We start from the raw sequence: 17,455 nt of genomic DNA on the forward strand, positions 1-17,455 counted from the left end.
AAAATCCTTAATTCTTCCAAAAACAGTTACTTTAGCGGCCAATGTACCTTCTTTTTGGAAGGATTTGTGAACAAACACAATTGTAGGTACTGTTGTAACGAAATTCCACACTTTTTTCGTGAAGAAAATGAGAATTATTCTATTGGAAGGAGTGAAAGGCCTTCTGATCACATAATCCTGGTATATAGGTAGGCAGATGAAGTCCCAAAGAATGGCCACCCACGATCTTGCGATACAAATCACTTTGATTTCTTTCTTTGGGGACATTTGACACTCCACTTGATAATATTCAAGAGCTGCGATAACACATGAATGTAGACAAAGGGCCACTTTTGTTAATGTCCGTGAAGAATTTCATCATAAACTGTAATTATTGTCTGTATTGTGTGAAATTGAAAATTGCTGATTCATAACCTTAGGTATATTTAGACATCTGAATGTTAAAACAGAGACAAGGGCAAACGAGATAAATTAATCGAAAACTACTCTATTCATGTATACGTAACCGCATTAAGCTTTCTACTAGGTATAATGCCAATATAAACAAATAGAACCAACTTAAGTACCTATAATGGTTCAGTATGCACACAGATCAGACCAACTTTATAAATAATTATTTCGTAGTAAAAAGCGCAACGTATGAATTGTTTATAAATCTCTATTCGATGAGCCAACATTTCTAGAACAGACGATTTTGTACTATCTTTTAAAATAAACCATACATCAAATGCAGTAATGAAGAAGGTGTTTCCAGGTTTGCCTACCTATGCAAGCTTTTAAAATATATATATAATCATGAAACCTTTCTACCCGTAGGTGTAAAGGTATTATAGTACAGCTTCACATTTAACTTAAACAATTTCATTGTGATTACATTAAAAATGAAAAAAAAGTAAATTCTCATAAAAAAAAAAAGTAGTATTTATGTGTGTACAAATTTCGCCCACTCTTTCTTATTCTTGGCCAGGGTTTTTGCTGCTCTCCATGTGGTATTTCTCGCCTCTAGTATCTTCCTTATGTTCTCGTCCCATGTTATCTTCGGTCTGCCCCTTTTTCTTTTGTGTTGGCTCCTGGATTCCCATACCTGCTTCACTTGTCTTACGTTGTCCATTCTTTGAAGGTGCCCCCACCACGCTAATTGTCTGTTTTCAATGAATTTTAGTATTGGTTGTACGTCCAGTTCGTTTCGTATGTGGTCATTACGTAGTCTGTCCATTCTTGTTACACCTTTTGTTCGTCTAAGATATTTCATCTCCACAGCCGTTAATTTACTTTTAAGTTTTTGTGTTAACACCCACGTTTCACACCCGTATGTCAAAATAGGTCTGTACACTGCCTTATACACATTTATTTTAGTTTGTTTTGAGACTTCTTTTTTACTTATGAAACTTTTGTTAATCGCGAAATAAAGTTTTAAGGAGTTGTTAATTCTTGCGTTGATTTCTGCATCTTCATTACCTGTTTCGTCTATCATTACCCCGAGATACTTAAATTGTTTAACATGTTCTATGGTTTCCTCGCGTAATGTGATTTTTGGATTCAGTTCTTCTGCTCCTATTGCCATGACCTTAGTTTTCGTGGTATTTATGCTCATGCCATTGCTTCTTAATTCCTCGTCCCACACCTTCAAATTGTTCTGCAAATCCTGTTCCGTGTTTGTAATAATAACTATATCATCCGCAAAAGCACATTCCGATACTAATACCCTATTCATCTGCCTATATCCTATAAAAGCCTTCTGTGTGTTAGCGTTGCAACTTTTAATAACATCATCCATAAAAATATTAAACAGTGTCGGACTTAGCCCTCCACCTTGTCGCAATCCTTGTGTTGTAGCAAAGAATCCTGATTTCATGTTTTTCCATATCACATAGTTAAGAGTGCTTTTATATAAACTTTTAATTACTCTAACCAACTTATTATCAACGTTTCTTTTCAGTAGACTCTCCCAAACTTTATCTCTGGGGATAGAGTCAAAAGCCTTCACTAAATCAATAAATGCAAAATATACTTTTCCTCCTAATTTCTTCTTTTCTATCATTTGTTTGATTGTGAATATGTGATCCTGCACTGATCTTCCTTTCCTGAATCCGCTTTGTGTATCTGTAAGGGTTTGTTCTGTGCTTACTGTCAGTTTCTTATTTAGTATTTGCTCATAAATTTTCATCACAGTACTTATTAGTGTTATTCCTCTGTAATTATTACAATCCTTGTTATCGCCTTTTTTATGGACGGGCACGATTACACCTATCTCCCAATCTTGAGGGACCCTTTCTTCCTCCCATGCTTTGGTATATATCGCTCTTAGCAACTCTTTTCCGGAAAAGCCCATGTTTTTTATCATTTCTCCGGTAATTTTGTCATGTCCGGGTGCTTTATTGTTTTTTATTTCCTTCAATGTTTCTTCGATGTCTTCCCCTGTTATCATTCCTGTAACATTTTCATTTGTGTTTCTTGTTCTTCTCCTAATACTTCTTTCGTGTGTTGTAGGACTTGTATTGTTTTCACCGTCAAGCAGTTTCTCGAAGTATTCTTGCCATCTCACCATTATTTGCTCCTCATTTTTAATTTTCTCGCCATACTTGTCTTTAATTTCCATAGGTATGTTAGTCTTTCCCTCCTTGAGGGTTTTCAGCACCTTGTAAAATAACTTTTGATGGTTTTTACTATCTCTCTGCAGCTTCTCTCCAAATTTGATCCAAGCAGTTTGTTTAGCTTTTATAATAGTATCCTTGACCAATCTTCTTTGTTCTTTGTAAAAATTATAGTTTTCGTCATTTCTGTTTGCTAGGTATTTTTTCCATGCTGTTTTTTTTCCTTCCACTTTCTCCCTAATATCGTTTGTCCACCATGATGTTTGTTTACGTTTGTTCGAATGCTTGCATATTCCGCATATCTCTCGAGCTGTCTCTATCGTTATGTTCTTGAATTTTATCCATAGCTGCTGTAATGACATGTTTCCTGTGCTGCCAGCTGTTTCTGTCATTTTTCGATGTGTTGTCTCTTTATACTTCTTCGCAATGTCCATGTTAGAAAGTTTATACGTTTTTATTGTTTCAAATTCCATTTTCTTACAACTCAGCTCCTTTTCCTTGTGATTTTCCACGTTTTTTATTCTTGCTACCAATAGATAGTGATCACTGCCGATTTCAGACCCTCGTCTTACCCTAACATCTAATATGTCGCTTTTAAGGTTTTCCGGTACCAGTATGTAGTCGATTATTGATTTTTCATCTCTGCCAGGTTCTACTCTGGTATATTTATGGATGTCTTTATGTTTATAAAATGTATTCGTTACTATAAGGTTATGCATTTGGCAAAAGTCCAATAAGCGTCTTCCATTTTCGCTCCTTGCTTGTTCTCCGTATCTACCAATAACTGATCCATATATCGCATCTTTCCACCCTCGCTTTTAAAATTTAAACAATAAATAATAAAAAAAGGGCATATTTATCTCTTTCGACGGAATTTTTTCAACTATAGGTACATAATAGTTTTTTTTTTTTTTTTAGGTATGGCTTCGACTACTTGGGTCTTCTCGACATTCATACACATACCTTCCAAGTAAAAAGTAAGTATTTTAGAACTTTATATTTTTATACATTGCTGTATATCCCTATTGCTTTCAGGAACTTTAGCACATTCTTCAAGTTTGGTATTTCGTTAAGGTTGCTTCTAACATCTTCCTTTAGGTTAAACCTATCACGCTGATTTACATACTTAACACAATCACAGATTACATGCTTCACAGAGAGATCAACATTACACGTATTGCATCGCGGCCTGGGATCACCCGTCAAAAGATATTGGTGCGTGACATTTGTGTGGCCTAATCTTAACCGATGTATCTTTATTTGTTCATCTCTACGAAAATCTTTCAGGTATAGTTTTTCCTTCACCGATAGTTTAACATGTGATAGGGATGTACTTTGTCTTTCCCATTTGCCTTGCCAGATTTCTATTATTTTTTGTTTAAGGTGACATTGTACGTCCGTCATTTTGACATGCTCCTCATCAATTCTTGGACCTGTTATTGCAATTTTCGCTGCTCTATCAACCATTTCATTTCCATTAATGCCAGAATGTCCAGGTACCCAAACAAAAACAGGTCTGACATTATGCTCACTCAGGTCCACCAAACAACCTTGGCATAAACGAGCCAGAGGATCTCTCGTGTATATATCTTTTACAGCATTTATGGCATTTAAGGAGTCGCTAACTATCAAATATGTTTTATTTGTAGGTTCTACGGGAATGTGTACCAGAGCCTTCCATAATGCAAACTGTTCCGCAGTATACACCGAGGTTATAGGGTTTAGGGCCCAGGAGTGGACCACACCATCAACTACCATGGCGGATCCCGCCCCTTGTTGGTTTTTCGAGCCATCAGTAAAGATAACCGTTTTATTTGTGTAGTTGTTAGCGATCTCCTCAAATAGACGTAAGTATTGTGGCTTTGTTGCTAAATTTCTGTTTAGATTCTTAAGGTCTAATTTTACTTTATTTTAGGTATCAACCACGGGTAGCAATTGTACTGGTTTTTCTGCACTAGGTGAGGTATTGTTTCGTGTAGTTCCCCCAGGATCTCTTTAAACCGTATCCCGAGCGGTCGTGGGATAGTTGGCCTGGCGTCAAAATCATTTCCGTCTGGAAATAGGAAAACATTGTTCGGGTGAGTGGGATCTGATTTTATTTTAACCATATAATTGATCATCAGCTGTTGTCTTCGCGTATCCAATGGAGGCAAGTTCGATTCACAATAAAGACTGTGTATAGGAGTGGTAGGAAACGCGCCTAAACAATACTTTATTCCAGTATTATGCACCCTATCTAATAGTAATAGCGACGATTTACGTGCTGATGCATATACAATCGCTCCATAGTCGATTTGCGACATAACTAAGGCCCGGTATACGTTTATTAGCATTTGCACCTCAGCACCCCATTTGGTACGCGATAATACCTTGATGATATTCATGGTTTTCATACATTTTGTTTTCAGGTGTTCAATATGCGCGTTCCACGTTAGTTTGCTATCAAACGTCAATCCCAGAAATTTTGTACATAATAGTTATTTATGTATTAAGGGCATAATAGTGATGTTTATATTCTCGAGGGCGACGAGTTAAAAAGCTCGAGGGCCTATGGCCCGAGAGCTTTTTAGTCGCCCGAGAGTATAAACATCAGTTTATGCCCGTGGTACATACACAATTTTATGTTTTACAAATAGTTTTCTTCGTCAAAATTCGTTTACAAAATAATTCATTATGTTTGATCGAGTATGCGTGGTTCGAATTTGTTAATGTGATTAAAACCATCCAAACGTCAAACGTAATTTTAAATAATTCAATTTATCGTGAATGAGCAAGAAGTTCCAGAAACTATTCGAAATAAGGTCAATCTTGTGATTTAGTAGGTAATGACAATTATTAATTGACGTTTCTAATTTTCAATGACCTGCAAATATTTGTTCGTTTTGTCATTAAGTATAAATGAGTTACTATGGTGATACTTAATGCCCTAGGGCATAAAGTGGTACTTTATGCCCGCGTATCACAGATATAAAATGTGCTATGATAGGTTAGTAAGACATAAAAAATCTTATACAACTGAATACCGAACTACACTCGATATCTTCCCATATACATCATTATTATAATACACCTTAAGGGGTTGTTTCTGTCCCACCAGATCAGCATGGCTTGTAAAACACATTTTTTGAATCGGCATTAGTTTTACTTTTATTCAAGGTGCCAACATACAAAATTTCATTAAAAAAAATCGATTGCGCAAATACAAAAGTTGGAATGCGCATGCGCAATATTTTTTTGGCATCTGCCTGAGATTTAAGGAAAATTTACTAACACAGAAAACCAGACATTCATATGTTCTTTGTAACAAGAGTTATAAAAGAAACCCTTTTTGGAAGTTTGGGCAGTTTTTGGGCTGTAGATTTTTGGCCCGTTGCTTTACGTAGCCAAAAGATAATAGCGACCATTCTGAGGAACATGTAGATCAATTTTCAAAGCAATCGGACGTTTCCACATAAAGTTATCGTGCACGAGGGCAGACATACGAACGGACAGACAGCAATACAAAATTATAAACGATCTCGAGGATCGTTAATAATAATTTTTAAATGGCTGATCAATTCCATGCTTGAGATTCAGGGCCATCTTACTTTACGTTCCTGCACTGCACAACACTATTTTGGGCATCAAATTGCATGTTCCTGTTAATCTAAATATGGTCGTCAACCAATTTCCTTCTTTTTCGTTTTTTTTCCATTTTTTCTCGATTACTTCCTTTAATAAACAGTTGTTTCTTAGTACATGTGCACATTTTTCTTCGCTTTATGATCTTTAACATGCATCTTTCCTTTCCAATTCTACTTAATATTTCTATGTTACTAATATTTGAAGTTCATCATTCTTCTCCATACCCACATTTAAAAAGCTTCTAACGTTTCCTAATCTCTTTTTATTGCTGTCCTCTTTTTATTATCAAATTTGCCATTTTGCCATCGCTATCCTGGTTTTAATTTCTCTTTCGCTTTTCTAACCTTGTGTTATCTAAATACCTATCTCTTTCCACATGCTCTACCTCACCCCGTCTACCATTACAGACATATCCCTCGCACTCCCACTTTCATTTTGTTTTGTTCTTATTAATTCTCAGGTCACACTCTGTTTTCATTTTATCTATCTTTTCTAACAAATATCTCAAGCTCTGTTTCACTCAGCAAATACAATCATGTCAGTCGCAAATCGTATACTAATAATCTTCTTCCCTGCCGTGTTCATACCATATTTTCTCCTTTTCTAACACATTTGCTCCATGTCTTCTACATATCAATTAAACTAAACAGAGTTGGTGATAAACAACATCTCTGTCTAATTCCTCTTCCAATATAAAACCAAATCGCCAACCTTCATTTTTTTTGTTTCACATGCGAGTTTCGTATTAGTCGTTTTTCTCTCCAGTTGGCACCTTACCTCTTTAGTATTTCCAACAGTTATTTTCCCAGTTTACCCAATCGAATGCCTTTAGAATGCCAACAAAAGCTACACAGAATGTCTTTTCTTTTTTCAAATATATTTCGCCGATCGTTCTCACCACTCCTATTGCATCTCTCGTGCTCATTCCTCGTCTGAAACCAAACTGTTCATCTTCTCGCAACTTTGTTAAGCATTCTATTCAAAATTTTCAATAAGATCCTTCCTGTGTGTGCGGGATTTTCGTGAATTATTTTTGCTTATGTCTACTTTTAAATGAAAAAATTTCTTCTGAAGGGTGCCTAATTTTATGCAACAAAAATAACTTCTTAAAACAAAGAAAGATCTGGCTGTCATATTAATTAATTTGAATATTGTTGCTATGTTTTTCTACCTTGCTTTTAGGGACAGAAAAAGTCCACTGGCCACATCCCACTCTCGTAGATTTTATTAGCAAGAGTACCTTCTATGGGGATATTATTGACTCCTGCTGCCTTCCCATCCTTTATTTCTTTCATGGCTACTATTACTTCCGTTGTGGTGATTCTCTACTTCCTCTGCGCTTTCCACTGTCAGTTGTGTTGGTGAACTATTCACGGCATAGTTTTTTTGCAGTTCCTGTTGTCTCTAAACAATTCATTAGTGTAAATACGAATCACGAAGCAGGCAAAGGGTGACATGATCATGGGGATTTTTTTACCTGGAATTGCCGGAATTGCAAATTTTGGAGATAAAAAATGGGAATCAAAAAAAGGTTTGTTGGTAGGTAAACATTTTGTTTTCATCCGCTATTAAAAATATGTAGGTATTATATTGTGTATCGGAAATCGGGATTAATAATTGATGGGTGCTTATTTTCAATCCTCACTGTTTGGCACGTAAAGAACAATTTCAAAGTGCAAGGCTGAGAATAAAATGGGTCCCAGGATCAATATACACACGAATCAATAACATATAGGTATTGTTTATGCTTTTACTGGAAGACCGTGCAATACAAATATCGAGAGATCACTTCGCAGAAAAACCAGTGAGGAGGGCGTTGCAAAAGTTGAGTAAGTAAAACAAAACAAGCTTTTTTGACCTATATATTTGTTATTGCAATAAATCGAAGTAAAATATAACCTGATGATCGGTAATATTTTATCCGATTTACGTCAGTTCGTAGAAACTGTAAATATTTCTAAGTTAAGCTTCGATATAATCAGGAAATTTTTTCACTTCACGGAAAGTTAAAATTGAGAATGCACGGAAAATGCAGTCCAGCTCAAATTCCTCCTCCTAACAGTAATGAACTAATAAATCTATTTAGATCTTCATAGGACACACGTGTTCCGAATCGCGGTTATTTTTAATCGTCAATTTGTTCTTTTAATAATTCGGATATTTAGAACATCCCTCCGTTGCATTTTTAGTGGTGTTCCACTCTACTTGCTTCGTTCGCTACTGTCGGAGGATTTAACATTGTAGTTACTAAGTATAGTAAGTTTGTATATTATGCAGGGGCATTTTGAGAAGGTGAAGTGCAAGTACAAAATATTTTATAACAGTGCTAGTAAATTGCAATAATGTGCTTCTAAAGTGGCAAATGTTTGGGAGAAGCTGCCAAATTTGGTTTATAAATAGTCGAATGTTCGATCGTCCTACATGGAGTTCATTCTGATCATATAGTACTATTACAAATTGCAACGTCTATGCCATGTCTCATTTCAAATTAATCACTTATTGCCACTGATTATTTTCTAATTTTGGAAAGCACATTTTGTTAAAGGTTTAATAAAAGTGAGTTATCGACTTTCAAGAAATTATTCATGGTGATCTGTTCACACTCTTTTAAAGTTAAGTGTTATGTTTAACGTTATCGTCTCTTCGAGAAGAATTTTTTGAATAAATAACTATCTCCTAGTAAAGTGCAGCTATTTTCACTAAAAAATAAATAGATAACCTCGTCTGATACTTATTAAAGTGGTGTCACGCTCTCATTCGTTTAAATGTTTGGTGGATGCAGATGGTACCTTGATAATCGATTACTTGAAAATGGTTGTAGTCATGGCAACCTATTTTTATCAGTGCATAGAGAATGAATGTGGCTTTCTTTTAGTGTACTTAAAAAAAAGTTAAGTTGCGTACAACCGCACCTATGGAGATCTAAATTTATGAAACTTCAAAGACTAAAAACTTATTTTTTTTTAATGGAATGACTATTTTCTGAGATAAAGAATCGAAATGGGCATATTTTGACAATACATGTTCCTATTATAGCTATCTTTAACAGTTTCTGACTTATTCCCATTTTATTGAATTGACACTATTTTTTCGGAATTTCTTTTTCGTAGTCGGCCATGATTTTATAACAATCGAATTTTAAACAAATCTAGTGACACTAATCCGTCACCTACTGTTATAGGTTAATATAACTTTTTCAAAAATCGAAAAATGACTCGCAGTGGTTTCACTCATTTTGGAATTTAATTGTTATTTATGGTGAAATGGACAGAATCGCGACACGTGCTTGCCGTACATTCATTCGAACAATGAAACGAAATTGTATGAATTTTGGAAATGTTGTAGCCCCAAATGTACTCCAAACTGTCAAGCATAAGTGATACAAAGCTCTACAAGAGAATATTTAAGAAAATGAATCAGTTGAACGACTCTGTCTAGATTATACGTTGTTTAAGAAATTCAGTTGATATCCTTAACAACAAACTTATTTATTAATGAATTATTTAGACTAGAATCAATGATATTAACGAATCCATTCCTTGATTTGTTTAAAATTCGATTGTTATAAAATCATGGCCAACTACTAAAAAGAAAAAATGGCATCAATTCCGAGATCAATTAAATGAAATAGGAATAAATCAGAAACTGTTAAAGATAGCTATAGGAACATGTAATATCAAAATATGCCAATTTCGATTCTTCATCTCATGCAATAGTAAGAACATGGTCATTCCATTAAAAAAAACTGAGTTTGTAGACTTTGAAGTTTCTTAAATTTGGATCTCCAATGCATAGGTGCGGTTGTACGCAACTTAACTTTTTTTTAAGTACACTAAAAGAAAGCCCTATTCATTCTCTATGCACTGATAAAAATGGGTTGCCATGACTATAATCGTTTTCAAGTAATCAATTATCAAGGTACCATCTGCATCCGCCATTTTTTTTCATAAAGTCAAAATAACTTAAAAACCATAAATGGCAGATATCGACATGCGGGTATAAAAAGAACTGAAATTTCACGTAGAATCCAAAAATTCAGTAAAAAAATACGGATTGCCAATTAAAATAACGAAGTTACTATCTACTTCCGGTATTTCCGGAAGTGCGGACATTTTGAAAATATTTTACATCGATTCGGCCTTCAGAGTAACTCCTAAGTACAAATTTTCAAAAACCTACCTATTTTACTTTCCCAGAAAGGTTTAACTAAAGCTCCCAAAAAAAACACCCTGTATTATGTACCAAGTTTTATAAACGACATTTTAGACACGAGTGTCTAAAAAAGTTTATAAAACGCGTTACATACTATACTTTTTGTACGAGAATTCTGTTACCGCTTGCGTTATTTCAGAAGGAGCAGCAATAACATTTTTCTCCCATTATCATTCTCCTTGTCCATTTTTGAAAAACATGAATTCGCTTTACGATGAATGTCAAAATGACAAACGTCAAACTACCAACTTGATTTAGTCAACAAAATTCAAGCCGTGACTAATGAAACTTCGACCGTTTATAATGACCGAAAACACCCGAACGGGCATGAATCCGTATCTAATGAGTAGTCGTATTTAAAATGACGCTTCGCGCACTGTATGTCAGTACAAAATGTGACATTTTAGAGATGGGAGTAGAAAAACAGTATTATTAGATCTTAATCGGTCTTTTAATCACGTCGTTGGTGTTCGCGAGGGTATTCCAAGCCATAAATTCTTACAACCCTCGTCAGTGATCGTAAGCGGCGTTAAAACCGAAAACTCTCCCATTCACGAGAGAGGTTTCTGTTCAGATCAGGAAATCTGGTCGAATTTTGCAAATTATTTGACAGATGTTTGACAAGAGGATTTTATCAAAGTAAAATTTAATTGATTTAGATAAGCTATAGCACATGTGCAAAGTCTGTAGATAAAGAAGTACCTTGTCGAAGATGAAAAATGGGATGGAGATGTTCAGGACTTAAAAATGCCTAAAACGCCCACTTTGACTGAGCTACCGAGCCTTGGCATCTTATATTTGTGCCAGCATCGTTTTGTATGTAACATAGTGTGCGTTTTTGGCGACGACGGTGGTGACATAGTACCTAGTACAAACTTTATTTTCCGGTACATAGTGCATAAGGATATGTTACATATTTTATATGTGGGAGCCGTTATTCTGTTAATTCGAATGTAACCTTTCATAACATACATCAAGAAATAAAGTGGCACATGCTGTTCTAAGATCAAGTAGATAACCTAGAAAGTATTTTGGCTTACATAATGTCATAATTTCCGACTCACATTAATTGTAAAATATTTTCTTATTATCGTACAATTTGAAGTTTGCGCCAATTTTACTACCGAATTAATGCCAAAATGAATGTACAGTTTGGCAACAATTTCGAAAGATAATAGATGGCTAGATAAGTACTTTTGGCAATAACTGACACATGAGTGAAACTGACGGAAGCTTTTCTCCACAGAGTCGCTAAAATTGTTCAACAAACATTTTGAGACAGACCATTTTGATACAGACGACGTAGGTACATTAACATTGTGATTAGGTTGTTGATCTATGGAATTCGAGTTCTCGGCTATTATAACTCTCCCACAGTTTGAGTGATTAATAGTAAATAACGTATGGCACGCTTAATGCCGATTTGTTTAGACACCTTTCCGTTGTTAAAATAACACATAAATATGTCAGCTTGTTAACTTGAAATAATTCCAAAGTTAAAGGGTTGCTGAAATTCATCAAATTTGTATCACTAACAACGAGCTTAATTACATGTGAACGTTGCACAACCATTACTAATGACTATTTTTAACAAAACTTACAATTGCGAAATGTACCTATAGGTCAACAAATCTTTTCAAATATTTAATAAACAAGACTTATTACCAAGCGAACCATCGATTGTAAAATCAAAAATTGCAAAAACACGTCTACTGGGATAGCTCGGGAGAAGTTTAATAGAATGTTTACCTTGTTTTTGTACTTCTACAGCTCGAGTTACTTCCCCTCTTCCCCCGCCCCCTTTAAATACCACAGACTGACCTACTGCTTGCGAAACCGCATTTTGATGGAAGTGCCAGTTCTCCTCGTTTAGGCTCAAATTTGGTTCAATAATTTGATGCCCAAGAATACCTCTTCAAACATTGATTTTGAAATTGTTTGCGATCTTCTCGAAACAAGCATGAAATTTCGCTATCGTTTATTTCGTCTAACCTGTGCACCTGCACTGTATTGATATACTCTGATCCCAGGATCCCGTGTCCTGAAACTTGCGCACCAACTCCATGACATACCTACTTATGCTCGATATTGTTTTGGGTAGGCTACTAAACTAAACGATTTCAACTAATTCCATCAATAAAACTAAAGTTGCAAACAAAATGAAAAACAACAAACTACAAATAAGAAAAAGATTATTTTTTTGGAAGGACTCATTTATTGGTAACTAAGTTAATTGTTCTGTCGTCATTTTTGAAGATACTTTATTAATGTAGGTATTTTCAAAAGAAAAATTTCAATAAAAATGTGAAATGTGTGAAATTTATTTATTTTCCATTTGCCTTGCTTTTTTACAATTAATTCGTAACAGTCTATTAAAATTTGATGTGTGTACTCAATGCAATCTTAAGGTGGCGGTATGGTGAATTTTTGTTATGTTTTTTAAATTAAAATTACAATCGGCGGTTTGATTTGAAGTGAACAGGGCGTGTGTTCTTTCTTTGGTGACCTTTTGATACTTGTTTGTTAGGGTCTCTGGAAGCTTCATGCAAAATGTGATGCTTGTATCCGGTTTGTAAATATGAAGTTAAAATTCTACATTAAACGACCTCGCTATATGAGGATCTCGTTAACTGTAAGAGATACAAAGGCAAAGGGCAAATTCATGCAAAATTGTATGCTGATTAATTTCCCTTTTCAAAGTTTCTTGTAGCTCTACAAATAGCAAAGTTATGATAAAAAAATAATTCCGATATGTAAGCATCGTTTCGTTGCTAGGAACAGAGAATCGGAAAACGGGCAGAGAAAGTTTACTTCTCTGCCTCCTTTCCACTTCTCTGCCTCTTTTGATTTCTATACGAAAACTCACTTTTCATCCTTGGTAAATAATATACTATTTTTTATTTGTATGACGGAATTGGTTTTATATAAACGGCTATAGACATAGAAGCCCGTTTTCCGCTTCTCTACTCCTAGTAACGAAACAATACTTCGCTGTTTGAATATCATCATTGATCAGCGAAATTCACATTCGACGTATGTATAAAAAATGTCATTTTCCAGAATGCACTAGCGTTAATTTATTTTCAGAGATGTTAAAAATTAGATTCAACAAACCCTTAGTGATCTTTTATCAGCTTTCTGACCGTGGTAAAATAAAAATTGTATGAAATTGTATGGATTTTGATTAAATCACATCAACTTTCTGATTTATTATGAACGCCATATGGGATTTTTTATGTCATTCAATAGAGAAAAAAATTATAAAAACAGTGATACTCAATACTTAGTACATATTTCATTTGCAAATCAACCTTGAATTTTTAGGAGTTTACAATATACTATTATGGCAATAATTCTATAGCTTGTTTGTATTTTTTTGTACGTACGTCAAATGTGACATTTCACTGATCATATTCAAACAGTGAAGTATTGTTTCGTTGCTAGGAGCAGAGAAGCGGAAAAGAGGCAGAGAAATTTTACTTCCCCAATTCTCGCATACTAATAAACAAAAATTTAGTGTTTACCACGGACGAGTGAGATCCGCTGACTGACACGTCGGAATTTCCGTACTCGGCACCTCGTACGTAAAACTTCCGACATGTTAGTGAAAACTCACTTCTCCTTCTTGGTAAACAATATACCTACTATTATTGTCTCGTATACTCACGATCAACACGACCATGGAATTATTGTCATAAGAAACACATTACAGTAAACTCCAAGTCAAAAATTTTAGATTAATTTTCAAATGAGGCTGTATCGCCAATTGTGTAATTTTTTTCTCGAGTGACATATAAATCCAATATAGCGTCCATAAGAAATACGAAAGTTGCTGTGATTTTCTCAATACCACTAATTATTTCCTGAAATCGTCATGAAACCTTCATTTTCATGCCTACTTTATGTCAGGAAAATGTTAGTTTCCATAGCAGAGGCAGCACTTGTCACTTTACCGGCCGCACCTGTCACTTTTCCTGCCGCACCTGTCACATTGCTAAATGTCTATATGACTCCTGTCATCATTGACAGATTGGCATTAATCAAAAGTTCTATATGAAAATTGAAATTTTATATTAAAATATGATTTCGGGTAAAAATTTAATACAATACTCGTCAGTAAAATGACATTACTTGACTCGGAAATTAAAGTATTTGGGGGCCTTGTACTTCAATATTTCCTCGCCAGTAATGTATCATTTTCCTGACTTTTATGTAAATAACTATTTCATGCCTACTTAATCGGGAAATTTTACTTTCTATGACAGTAGTAGTAACAGTTTATTTATTTTTGGGCTTAAAACCAAAGTTATTAACAGACCGAAATTGTCATGGCTAACCAGTAATGTAAAATTTATGATGAAATTAAGAGATAGTGCCTATAAACGTTGCAAGCGAACCAAAATCGCTGGACACTTTGAGTATTACAAATCCCTTAGAAGTTTAGTGTTCGTTTCAATTAAAAATGAAAAGAAAGGCTATTTAAATTTTACTTTAGCTAAATATAATAAAACATCTCTGCGGAGGGCAATTAATAACTTTTTTTTTTTTTACAAGAAGAGTCATTCTACAATCGTAATCCCCGATGACATAAACTCCTATTTCATTAACTCTGTTCCTTCGAATAACATACATACCTCGTCTAATGGTTATAACTCCATTCATCCTAATGTCACCAGAATATTTACATTCACTTCTTTTGATGATACAACAGTGTTAACTATACTCAATGGGATTAAGTCTAAAGCATTTGGTTCTGATGGCATCAATATTCAAATGATTCAGATGTGTTGTCCGTACATTGTTCCTTATATAACCCATATTGTCAATGCCTGCCTATCCTCTAATATTTTCCCTACAGCTTGGAAAACTGCACTTGTGAGTCCCATTCCTAAAAATCGACGCCCTAAAGACTACAAGGACCTTCGACCAATAAGTATTTTGCCGACTTTATTCAAGATCCTGGAAAAGGTAATGAAGGCTCAAATTCGTGATTAATTCAAAAACAACTGTTTATTGTCTAAGTTCCAATCTGGATTTCGAGAAGGTCACAGCTGTACTTCTGCACTACTAAATATCACGGACGATATCATACAGGCAACGGACTCAGGGAAGCTGACAATAGCAGTTTTACTCGATTTCTCAAAGGCATTTGACACTATCGATCATAAACTAGGTACTCCTTAAAATACTACATCACTACGGTTTTCATTCTACGGCTATACAATTAATCTCTTCTTATCTCTATGGTAGGTGGCAGAGCGTTCTTGTGAATAATACTCGTTCTTCTTCACGTCGGGGTGTTCCGCAGGGTTCCGTATTGGGACCATTTTTATTTATTCTAATTACTTTTGTAGTAATGTGTATATATGTAAGTACCATCAATATGCGGATGATACGCAAATTTATCACAGTTTTAATCCTGCTAAATTGAACGAAGCCATTGAAATAGTGAACATGGAGATAAATACTTTTGGCTGATATTGCTCTAGCTAGACCACAATTTGCACATTAACTCGACAAAATCTGCGGTTGTTATTTTCGGTCGTAAATTAGCTAGGGAGCGTGCACTACCTTTTATTAAAATTCATCTCCGAAATGTGCTGCTGCCTGTAATGAACATGTCACGTAATTTGGGTCTAAACAGGGATGCAGATCTTAAATTTACACAGCATGTCAGTGCCTGTGGAAGCAAAGCGTTTGGGACTCTAAGAAAATTGTACCCCAATAGAAATATTCTTACTCCTAAAATTAAATTGCATTTGTCTATTTCTGTGATTTTGTTCCATTTTAATTTTTGTGATGTAGTCTATGGGTAGGGTCGCCATCTCAAAACTCTACCAACTAGGACAGGAAGCATGAAAACCCCGGATTTAGGGGTTATAAACCCGGACATATCAACTGAATTTGATAAAAAATATTCTCTAAAGAAATAAAACAACCAATTAATTTTTTTAAATAAAACAAGGCGTAGTCTATCACGAAACAAAATCTTCTTTAACTGTTAGGAATCAACAACGGCTTATTTACATTTTTAAATTCTTTAAATGAAGCAATAATATACTTTTTTAACAAAATAAAATACAAGTTATAAGAGCTAATAACAATAATTTTTAAATGAAACAAAAATTTGGTCTTTTAGTAAAATAAAATGTTTAGGGAACTACTTTTCAGATCTTCGGTATTTATCTGTCTTTCCAATAGCCTTTAGAATAGCTTCTTTACTTACAAGAAATTTATAAAAATCTACACAATTATAATCTTTAAAATTGTATTGTATTTTTATCACTAACGAGACTGTTTCAATATTCAATAAATTCCTTTATTACTGTTGTGCCACTAGTGAAAATACTGTTTCAGCGTTGTCATTATGAGCAGGAATGCAAAACTAGTAGCGTCCCAACGAACGAGCGGACGGACAGACGGACGGACGGCCCAATAGCGCATTTTTTTGTGGAAATGCGTTAAAAAGTAGTGCGCAATTTTCAATAACTCCGAGTACCTATAAATGAGCATTCGGTTACCAAAACTGATTTGCGCTTGAAAGCTTATCTTGTTGGTCACTTGGACACTTTGACTCAGATCATAATCTGAGTATCGTCGTTTTTTGTAGCTCAATGGATTATTTTAGATGGAAAGAAAGAGCTGGAGAAACGCTGGACATATATTAGTGTAGAATGTAGTTGTAGATGGTATTTACGTGGAGAAATAAATTTTTTGAAACAATGTACGTTTCCTTCATAGCTGGTAGAAAATTAAAAGAACATCCTCGTATAAGATGGGGGTTACTACTGGGTCACTCAGTATTCTCACCGAGCCAAGCTATTTACTGTACCTAATAGATCTTTTACCAAAAGTATTGGCAGTCACTTTCTAGTAACAATACGAAATTGGGTCCTACAGGGAATAGCAGAACATGTTAAAATACGTAACGTTCAAGATAATCGGACAAGAATGTGGTTTCAAACAGTTACATTAGTTACAATTGAAGCGTGGCCATTTCTGGTCAAATAAATGGATCAACTGCA

At 34.8% G+C, this 17,455-nt stretch overlaps 1 protein-coding gene and 1 long non-coding RNA gene across 3 annotated transcripts in view; one reads left to right on the plus strand and one right to left on the minus strand.

Moving 5' to 3' along the window:
* The window catches only part of LOC116166640, a 34,595-nt gene that overhangs the window by 14,920 nt on the left and 2,220 nt on the right, over positions 1 to 17,455 (minus strand). The window lies entirely within an intron of this gene.
* On the plus strand, positions 4,001 to 5,059 carry LOC116166641. The gene is made up of 3 exons (XR_004144365.1): positions 4,001 to 4,441; positions 4,510 to 4,949; positions 5,003 to 5,059. It is a non-coding gene; the product is annotated as an uncharacterized LOC116166641 (long non-coding RNA).

The sequence above is a fragment of the Photinus pyralis genome, unplaced genomic scaffold (genome assembly GCF_008802855.1).
Source record: "Photinus pyralis isolate 1611_PpyrPB1 unplaced genomic scaffold, Ppyr1.3 Ppyr1.4_LG3b, whole genome shotgun sequence".
NCBI lineage: Eukaryota > Metazoa > Arthropoda > Insecta > Coleoptera > Lampyridae > Photinus > Photinus pyralis.